The sequence below is a fragment of the Muscardinus avellanarius genome (genome assembly GCF_963383645.1).
Source record: "Muscardinus avellanarius genome assembly, chromosome: 17".
Taxonomy (NCBI): domain Eukaryota; kingdom Metazoa; phylum Chordata; class Mammalia; order Rodentia; family Gliridae; genus Muscardinus; species Muscardinus avellanarius.
The window spans coordinates 15,037,535-15,047,227 of NC_137803.1; positions in this window are offsets into that span (position 1 = coordinate 15,037,535).

Sequence of the window (9,693 nt, forward strand, 5' to 3'; positions counted from 1 at the left end):
ACCACTTAGAGAAAGGAGATTTATTTACTCACAGTTCTGGAGATTTTAGAAGAAGAAGAAGAAGAAGAAGAAGAAGAAGAAGAAGAAGAAGAAGAAGGAGGAGGAGGAGGAGGAGGAGGAGGAGGAGGAGGAGGAGGAGGAGGAGGAGGAGGAGGAGGAGGAGGAGGAGGAGGAGGAAGAGGAGGAGGAGGAGAGGAGAGAGCTTGCAAGGGCTCTGTTCTCACATCAGGAAGCCAAACGCAAAGAGGAATAGATGAAGTAAGGGACCATTTATAATCCCCAAGACCATATCTACAGGAATACATCTATAGTAACCAAGCCTCAACTCCAACTTGGCTACTTTGCCTACAGTAAGAGATCAGGGGAGCATTCTAAATCTAAAATATAATAAATATGTAGGCCAGGGCAGGCACTCTGTGCATAGGCAGAAAGTGAGAAAGCAGCCTGAAAATGAGGAGTGAGGATACCACAGAAACTGCATACTTTCAACAGACGTGGCATGAATGCCTTTACCTAAATTTACCTGTGCCTTGTCTTAAAAATTGCTAATATTCAAGTAGATAAAGTTGATAGGTCTATGAAAGAATAACTTTATAAAAATTAAAAGGAGCAAAGGATTATGTCGTAATTGTCACATCTGTTTTGTAAAAGAGGCACATCTAAACTAATCAGAGACAAAGTTTAGTTTGAACAAATGATGGTTCACATGGCTCAGAAAATTTGATTTTTTACAATACATTTTAATGAATGTTTTGAGATTTTCAAGGCAGATAGTGCTAGAACTGACATAACTGGTAATTAACATATCCAGTGCTCATTTGGGGCAAAATTTGCCTCTAGGATCAGGTCCCATAACTTGACCTGTCTCTATAATATTACCCATCATCCAATGTTATCCCAACACCAGGATTTGTCTGGGGACCAGAGTCATCTCATTATGGCTGCATTCAGTAAATTCCAGACCCCTAAGGTCATTGCTAGTATCCAGTAGTAATAAGACTCTATGCACAATCTTCTCCCATCATTTCCCACTTTCTGGAACCCTTTCACAAACACCTTCTAAAAATCCCTGACATCCTCATTTCTGCTATGATTATTTCCCTTGCTTTTTTATTTTAGTGGAAAATGGATATTCCCTGATGCTTTATCATGAAACCATTTAGAGGACTGGCTGGTTTCTCTCTCAAATACTATACACCACACTATCTGAAGATGAGGTATGTGTCCTCTATGACTCTCTTAGTATTCTCAAAATGTGTTTTCCCTAAAAGGGCCCAGTTTTGATTCTCATTTGCATATTACCCCTTCTTGATGCATTTTATCCTATCTTGAATGCACTGACTGTCAGGTTGCTCTCATAACTCCTCCCCGCCTCCTATCTTCTCTTTCTTCCTTACCAACTTAAATTCTCTGCTCGGTTACTATCAACACCCCTCACACAGTCTTACCTTTCTTGTCTTATCCTCATGTTATTGTATTTGTTCGGCCAACTACCTTGACTAACCCCAGCTCCTCCCCTAATCTGCCCCTGCACCTGAGCAATCGAACATTGAGAGAGAAAATCACATACCATGTTCAAAACCAATTAACCTTAGTGGGCCCTGAATGCTTCTTGGTAGTCATGTTATTTCCCGACTCCTTTCACTCCGGTGGAGGACAGTGTCATATATTCTTCCCCTTTAACACCCATTTTCATTTTATAATAATGTTTGCACAGTCTACTTTCCTTGCCATTCCTATGAGAGTAACTGGCCCTATTCCCAGATAAGGCTTAGTCTTCCTTTTGTGCACTAAATTCTCTTGTCTACTCAAAGGTTTCCTTCCAATAATTCTCATATCTCTGTTGCATCATTAATCCTCTCTTCTCTATGCTCTTATTTCTCCATGTTTTTAAGAAGCCCTTTAAGCTACCTAAGATGCTGAAAGAAGGCCAAGAGGGGAAAAGTGGCTCTGGCCCCTGCTGTTGTAAAGAAACTGGAGGCCAAGATAGTGAGAAATCCCCTTCTTGAGAAAAGGCCTAAGCATTTTGGCACGGGGTAAGACATCTAGTCCAAAGGGGATCTCACTCACTTGTCAAATGGCCCTGATACATCTGGCTAAGGGCTATTTTCTTTCAGGATACTGAAAATGGCCCCTGTCATTAAGCATCTGGCCCAGGCCTTGGATCACTAATAGCTACTGAGTTGCTTAAGCTTCCCACAACCACAGTCCAAGACAATAAGAAAAGACCCAGACACTGTTGGCCCAGGCTGAGATGAAAATGGCCAACAAAGAAGATGTTCCCACTGAGAGATCACCAGTTCTTCCAGCAGGAAGTGGTCATGTCACCATGCTGTTGGAGGACTAGACTGCTCAGCTGTTGGTGATTGCACATGATCTGGATCCATGGAACTGGTTGGGCTCCTGTGCCATAAGATAGCATTACCTCCTGTGTCATCAGGGGAAGATCAGTCTGGAACATCTACTCCACCAGAAGACCTGCACCATTCTTGCCTTCGCACCTGTTAACTCAGAAGTCAAAAGCACTCTGGCTAAGCTAGTGAAAGATGTCAGGAACAGTAGCAACAACAGATAAAATGAGATTCACTGCCACTGGGAGGCCAAGCACTGGATCCAAAATCTATGTTTCATGTTACTTAATTCGAAAAGACAAAGGCAAAAGCAATCACCGCCAAGCTGGATTAAATGCACACTTGTTGAGTTTTCTGCACCTACATAATATTTAAAATTCCCCATTACCCTAAAAATAATTAGAGTCTTCTCTGGCTCCACTTTTCTTTCTTGTTACTTACTTCATTTGACTCCTTTCTCTTATGGAAAAACATCTTGAATAGAAAGTCTATACTTGAGGACTCCAATTTCTCCCTTCTCTTTCTCTCTTGAAACCATTCCAATGAGACCATCATTCTACTCTCTTATCAAGGGTTGACCCTTGAAGATCATTGTTTAATGATCTTCAGTTTTCTGTATCCAATAGTCGAATCTCCGGCTTCATCTGACCTGACTGCTGAGCAGCATATAACACAACGCATTACTTTCTTCTGAAAATTTTCTGTCATGTGGCATCCAAAACACTATTGTTTCTTCAGCAGTTCCTTCTGTTTCCTTTCTTTTTCTATTTTTCCTTATCTGATTTCTAGTGATTGAATCCCTCTAGACTTAGTGTTTAGAAATCTTCCTATCTTCACTCACAAAAGCCCTGTGCTTTTAGGTCCTATATACACTTGGGTATATAACAGTTGTCTCAAAATTGTCTAAATGAAGCTATTGATATTTAACCTTTTCCTGACCCCCACATGCTCTCTCCACAGTCTCACCTAATGGCTACTTTATTTTCCACTTACTCAGGCCAAATCTCTTGATGTTATCATTGCCTTTTCTTTTTTACTCACTCCCATATTGAATCCATCAGTAACTTCCACTGGCCCCATCAGTAAAGAACATCCAGTGGCCACTTCTCTCTAGCCCACAGTTATACCCTGGTTCACGACAGCATCATCACTCACCTTGATGGTTGCAGTGGCCTCAGAACAGGCTTCTCTGTTCTTCCACAGAGCAGACAGCGTGGTCCTGCTGAGCTGGGATAAAGAAGAACATATTCCTTCTTGATGGAATGCTGTTAAAATTTCCTCTCTTAAATAGAACACGAGTTGCAGATTTCTGTGGCCTGGGACTCCACTTGCTCTACTTCTGACTAAGCCTGCTGACCTCTCTTCACTAGTCCCACATGGATCAACTTTCTTGCTATTCCTTTCCATTGGCCAAGAACCTGTTACCAGTACCAATAATATTTTAATATTATTCCGCGGCATATCAACATTCACACAAAGAAGTACAAGTGGGACATCTAAAGGGTTTATCTGGAGAAGTGATGATACCATGTGAGAAAGAACATAATAAAAGAAAGGCATAAGAGGAGATTACGTGCCAGAGAAAAGCACCTGGAGTGTTCTCTTTTCTGGAGTTGAAATTGGCATGCATGGGATAAGAAGGCTAGGCTCTAGAGAGAGAGTCTGGAGCTGCCTGTTTCTGGGAGTGAAAAGCAAAATGGAGTTTTCTGTGTGTCGGGTCTTATAATCTCTATGGACACCTCTTTTCTCATGCATATTTCTTTGGGACTGGTGGACTGCCTTTACGTATCACAACTTAGTGACTCTGCATTGTGAGAAGGGGCCTACGTGAGGCATTGAAGAGGGTTTAACCTTCTGGTATCTCTACTTTAGGTCCCCTCAATTTATCCCATCTGCTAGTGTCTAACTTGTTACCTAACACCTGGAAATGACACAAATTCAGCATTTTTTATTTTATATTTATCCAACATTTTTTTAATTTTCATGTTTATCAATAAATATCAGTTGATTTGACCAGATAGAACCTAAGAGATTTTTTTTTTTTTTTTTTTTTTTACCCAAACCAAAATAACCAAGAAATCATCAGAACTTGGATTTGAAATAGGAACTGGGCCCCAAATCCATGATCTTTTCATTCTGTGAGTAATGCTACTTCTTAATTATCACATTTTTTTCAAATTTGTATTTGAGGATGGCTCTGAACTGACCACTTTAAGATATCTACCAAAAACCGGTCTTTAAGTTTTAAGAGTCTTAGAAGCTGGGCATGGTAGTGCACCCTTGTAGCCCCAGTACTTAGGAGACTAAAACAAGAAGATCATGGGTTTGAAGACAGCCTCAACTACTTAGTGAGACCCTCTGCAACTTAGTAAGACCTTGATTCAAAATAAATAGAAAAAGGGTCATAGGAAGAACTCTAGACGAAGGAAAAACTATAGATGAGCAAATAAGGCTACCTGAGAAGAGGGGGATTTGGAAGAGGGAAATTCCCTGATGTAGATGATGTATATTCACAAACATATCAAAGTCAATCACTAAGCCAGACATAAGAAGAAGGGAAAGGGGAGGCAATCGGGTGGGAATTGAGGAAGGGCAAAATGAGTAATATATACATGTATGTGTGCCTCTTCCATCTTGTATCCCATTAAGATGTATGACTACAATGCAACAATAAAAAAGTTTTTAAAAATTAGGGCTGGGGATGTAACCCTGAGGTAGAATGCCCCCGGGTTGAATCCCCAGTATGGCAAACAGAAAGAGGAACAGAGAAAGAGACAGAGACAGAGAGAAGGGGGGACTTAGAACATATTTTTCCCTGAGTTTACATACAAACCGTCAAAAAGGCAGATGTTTCAAACTTTTTTTCCATGAAAATGTGCATTGAGCCTTTTGACCCTTTAAGGCATGGTTGGCTATTTTGTTTTTATTCCTCATACATTAATCTTAAGCTGTATCTTATCTGCTACAAATATAGTCAGTAATTATTTTGATATTATCACTTTTTTTCATTAGTAAGAATATTAAGTTTTCTACTGCTATTGAACCTTTTATAGATTTTGGCTCAAAGAAAACCTTTTGAACTTATAAGAGGTTTTGAATTCATGAATCCTAAAATGAATTTATAGCTTTTGTATAACTGGTTCTAGAAACTGAGAAAGGAAAGAGTGGTCCTAGTGAGAATAAACATATTAACCACAGCTTCAAGAAATAAGTAAATATGGATTCTTTCAACTTCTGCCAGCTCGGGAGAGATAAGTCCAAGAGTTGCTTTCTAATATGCTTACCATTTGCATTCCTACATCCTGGTTGGATTTAGAGGGAAAGGGTCTTCCTTTAGAGTCAAGCAGGTTATAACCTAACAAAGGGCGCAATCTCATATAATACCTGTGTCGGGTGCATTTTCTTTTGGATCTAGTTTTCCTTTCTTCCCATCTGCTTCTTTTCTTTTGCAGTGACTAAGACTCACAGCTTCCTTGGAGAAGCTGCTCCAGATCCCTAGCTGTGTTGTGACTGGTCTCCACAGGAGCCATTTGTCTCTCCCAGCTGATAACTTGCCAAGGGACCTGCTGTGAAATGGGTTCCTTGGTGCCATGCCTCCTGCTGCTGAGAGACCTAGACTCTGAGACATATGACCTTTTTGTTTTGATCTCCTGGAGTGCTTGTTGGGTCACGTGGCATCTTTCTTTAGAGAAGAAACCTTTTGTTGTCATTCTAAACAACACAAGAACACATTCAGGGGCCAATGGGGAAATGTGTTTGTGGGGAAACAATTTTAAATGTTGTTTGTAAGAGAGATAATTTGGCTTTTCCTGATCTTTTTTGGGAAAATTACATTTTCATTTCTACCACAGACTAATGAGAGACTAATAAATTTTGGAGTTTAGTACAACTCATTCCCTTTGGAATCCTCTTGGCTTTAAAGATGTCTTTTGTATGAGAATGACAGACTAAGAATTGTGGAGGTCATAATCAGTAAAATTGAGGACAGTTTGGAGACGGAGCATGAGGTTCCTGTGTGGATCCCTAAGTCACATGATGACTCCTGGGACACTTCTCAGACCCCGTTGTGAAGATTATTTGAAATTCTATCAGGGTTTAGGCAGAGACAAAGAGTTGGATTGAATAACTTTATTTTCTGTTTACATGTCTAATTGAACTAGTTAAGTTTACTGCTTGAGCTGGAATCTTGTAAACACAGGCTGTTTGTCCTAAAGGTATTTTGAATGTTTGACTGGCATTGTCCTGTAAGGATTAAAGAAAAGAAGAAAAAATAATCCAGAAAGATAATGATGTTCATCAAAGTGCAATTGCTATTTTACACATTATAATAAAACTGCATTATAAAGCAAGCTTTTTGTGGGGAAAGCTACCTCCCTATTTTATAGTAAAACCATTAATATGAGTGATTGTCTATTCTGATGATCTCAACAAAGTGAAGAGGTATTGGAATCCCTTGGAGGTAGAAGGGCGGTCATGACTTAAGCTACTGAGATCCATCCTTCAAGGTCTTTATTTATAATAAACATTTATTATTATTGTTATAAAAATATCCCAATATACTTATAAATTACTCAAAGGATGATAGATTTAATTCTTTAAAACACACAAACCTCTTTCCTGTCAAATAATTTATATACCATAGATTTCATCACAATTCACATTTAATGATTAAAATGACTTTAAAAGATATTTTGTAGGCACAAAATGGGAGAGAGAATGGAATAAAACTGTGTTTCTCACACTTGGGTAATTATGGATCCATTAAAATTATTTATATAATAATACTTGTTTATATTGTAAGAAACTGAGTGAGAGCTCCTTATGCTTAGGTAATTTATGCATGTATAATTTATAAATAAATCATAATTTATGTATGATATAAAGATATAAATATAGAAATTATATAAATACATACATTTATATAAAATATGCAATTATATTTTAATACACTTAGAATTCAAATTGAATTCAAATGAAAGTATAAAAACACATTCAAATTAGCAATTTTAACTTAGTGTAACTAGTGTGCTATTTTGAGAAATTATAGCAATGTTTGCATTGGCTTTGGCAAGATGTTCTCAGCGTGCCATGTCCCAGTATGTGGGAAGACCAACATTTTCTACCCATTTCTATCCAGACTTCTGGGAAAAATTTTTCCAGTAAGTGTCATATGCTGTAATTTGGCCTTTCCTTATATACTATACCATTTACTAATTAGATTTCTCTTTTTTGTATTTTTTTGTTCTTTCCCTAAGCTCTCAACACTTGGAATAGCATTCTCTACTGCCAATGTAAACATCGGTTTATTCAGATGTGTTTGTGTTTTGAGTGTCTGCTGTTGTTTTTGGTATCATTATTGCTTTTGTTGTTTTTCTTTTTTGGGGGGTGTTACTAGGGATTGAATCCAAGGAGATTCTATTTCTGAGCTATATCCCCAGCCCATTTTTATTTTTTAGTTAGGAACAGAGTCTTGCTAAGTTGTGGAGGGCCTTGCATAGCTGCTCAGGCTGTCCTTGAACCTGTGACCCTCCTATCTCAGCCTCCCCAGTACTGAAATTACAGTGTGTGCCACCCTGCCTGAATGCCTCCTGTGGATTTTGAGGCATTCTTATGGTTAGTAGAGATAATTCAGCAGAGGATCCTGCCCTCCTGGAGCTTATTGATAAAGGTTCAGGAGGTGGGTGAGCTAGGGACATGAAAAAACAGATTGGAGAAGTAGGCATGAGCTAGCTCCTTCAGAGTATCATAAAGCAAGGTAGAGGATTTAGATTTTCATTGAATGGTGGTAGAAAATGATTGGAGGGAGCCGGGCGTGGTGGTGCATGCTTGTAATCCCCGCGCCTGGGAGGCTGAGACAGGAGGATTGCACATGTTCGAAGCCAGCCTCAGCTACTTAATGAGGCTCTCAGCAACTTAGTGAGACCCTGTTTCCAAATAAAAAAATATAAAATGGGTCTGGGAGTATAGACCGGAGGTAAAAAGCCTCTGGGTTCCAACCCCAGTACCACCAAAAAAAAAAAAAAAAAAAGAAAATCATTGGAGGATTCTTCTTAGAAAACGCATATTATTTTTTTAATCTGGCTATTCTGCAAAGAATATCATGCAAAGGGGGAAAAGTGAAATGTAGGTGTGGACCCTGATACCAAAGTAATTTTTTGTTTTAGCCCCATCATCCAGGTTATATACAGCCTACAGTACACCTATATTAACTTTTAAGATAAGCCTAAAATTTAAATATACCTAGTAAATATGCAAGGAGAATGCAAATTTCCCACTTCCCCAGCACTTTTTAAAAATAATTTAAAAAATCATAGAGCAGTCTGACACATCCCTCCCCACATACGTCCTGGGGATCTTGTGTAACAGACTTTTTCTGGAGAACCTGAACAGCTTTTAAGTCAGACCTCTGTTGGGCCTCCTAAGTGAGTTGCTTAACCTTGCGGGGCCTCTGTTTCCTCCAGAATGGGATTAATAATGTTTTTAACTCAAGACAGCGGTGTGGTGGGTGTGGTGGGGGCTTGAGCACAAAGAATCATTGTGCCAAGCTTCCTGGATGGTCACTTTACATATATTTACATGCATTTAAGTAAAGGTGTCAAGAGAAAAATGTAACACACAATGAAAGCAGGTTAAACACTTCGTGATTCAAAGAGGCCAGGGCAGTTATAATTATCATAGGTGAGAAAAGAGAATCAAGAAATTGAGACTGGGTCAGGTTGAAGGTGCCTTTCTCACTCCTGGCTTCTTCTGTTTGTGGATTTTGAGTGTGCTATTAAATAGGAAACTCACACTAAGTAAAGGAAAAGAAAAAAAGACTCACCTTCTTAGAGGAATCAGTTCACTTTTCTGTAGTTATTCTTGCTTTTTAGATATAAGAAGATTTTTTTTTTTTCAAGAGGCCAATCCATTGTTAGAATTTCCATAGTGAAATTCGGGTCAAGCTCAAACTTGCGTTCTCAGTGAACCACTGAACCCTGTCACTTGATGGACTGGAGATGATAGTTGCTTCATGATCCTTTGTTAAAATCTGCATAAATCATTTGCATTTGCTTTTATATTATGGGACTGGAATGCCATTCTCTGACATACAGGAAACTGAGATGGTTACTGATCTCCCTGTGACATGAGAAGAGTATGCTAGTCAATTTCCAGGTGGAAACAAAGGCTGAAAAGTGAGATAAGAGAGAGGGTGAAACTGAAGTATATTCCAAAGTTTCTTAAGGCTCTGTCTTTGATAATTTTTAAAAAAGCATTGCAATCCCATTGAAGAATACATATATATTAGGTACTTTGTTATTATTACATTATATATGTGTGTGTATATGTGTATATATGTGTGTGT